Here is a 1547-nt window from a genome sequence, read left to right on the forward strand (position 1 = left end):
TTGAGGTTGACGATGCCGTTGGTCTTGAGCGCGGCGACGAGCGCGTTGGCGTCGGCGTCCGAGAGGTTGTCGAGGTCGAACGCCGGGATCGTGTACGCCGGGTAGTCGAAGATGCTCGCCGCCGTCGCCGACGCCAGGAGCAGCGACGCAAGAAGCCCGTGGCTCAACATGTGGGCAAAGCGCGTGTAAACGAAATCTGTGCCCTTTACGCTTCAATGGCCTTTTCATGCGACTCGAGTGGGTGCGCCGCAGCTGCCTTTTCTTTGCGGGCGTGCGAAAGAGCCGGCGTCGACACGGCGGTGTCACTTGTTTGACAATTGCAGTGCAAACGCAGCCGCAGCCAACCTGACGAAACAGCTGTTTGGCGTGTACCGTAGTTGAAGAACCTGCTTCGAGCGTTCGACGTCATTGCAACGGCGACGGTCACGTACGGCTGATCATTGTTGCAAGGAAAGAGAGTCGACTTGGTATTATCGAGGATTTTTATTCGCCCTTGGTATTATATGCAAGTGCATTCGACACCGAGACGTTGTCCAGCGGAATCGCGCCCCAGTCGTCGAGACGGTGTCTCTCAAGCGAGTCCACACAACAAAGAGCGTTCGATGTGCGTAATAAGCTCCAAAATAGCTTTTGTCTGAGACGAACCACAACTAGAACCACAATAAATGGGCACGGAGCTGGTCATGCTCTGCTGGTGCACTTCCGACTGGAGGTGCGATGGGGCTTGGCCGTGGCGGATGCGAGGCGTGCTCAAGGCGCCGGCGAACAATGTGGCAGTCGTCCGGGACAGTCAAGATGTGAAAGGTACATCTCACGTGGGTGCCTCGCAGCAAGTGCTGGAGGAGCAGCGTGGTTGCGAAAGCAGCGTGAAGGACGGCCGCCTCAGGCAAAAGAATCAGCCATCGCGGGTACTCATAAGCCAGACGGTGTGGAGCACGCAAAGATCTGCTATGACCGTGGTGCAGGCTATCACCAGCGATTCTTAAAGCAGTTTGAATTTCGTCAGGGAACTAGCAGCTCGAGAGCTGTCGGAACGAGCGGCCTGAGGCAAGATGGGTAGAGTCGACTGGTCAAGACAGCACGCTGGGCGTATGGTAGGTCGTAGCGTCTCTTTCTAGTACCGCGTTGTCTTGATTGCCACGGCGAACATAATATGCGCTCCAGTCCTCCGTTGTGTACAGTGCGGGACACTCATATCGCGATTTACGAATTCCGGAGTAAACACCTAACCCGCGAATGAAGGTGATGATAAACGATACTGGTATTGGTTTATCGTAGCAAAATAGACGCGTTCCAGTTTAGCACGCCATGTAGAGCATCGCGATACCGGCGGCCACGCTGCTAACCGAGACGACAGTGGCCGATGATGACGTTGGTGCATTAGTCGCCGGCTTCTTCGTCGTCGGGGCCAGCGTAAGTGCAGCATCAGTTGGCGCCGCGGTCGGGTCCGTGGGCAACGTCGTTGCGGTGGAATCACTCGTCGTCGCACCAGGCGCACTCGTTGTTGTAGGTGCGTTCGTGCCGCTGCCACTGGTAGTAGGACTGGG

Source organism: Saprolegnia diclina (genome assembly GCF_000281045.1).
Source record: "Saprolegnia diclina VS20 unplaced genomic scaffold supercont1.2, whole genome shotgun sequence".
In the NCBI taxonomy this organism is placed as follows: domain Eukaryota; phylum Oomycota; class Saprolegniomycetes; order Saprolegniales; family Saprolegniaceae; genus Saprolegnia; species Saprolegnia diclina.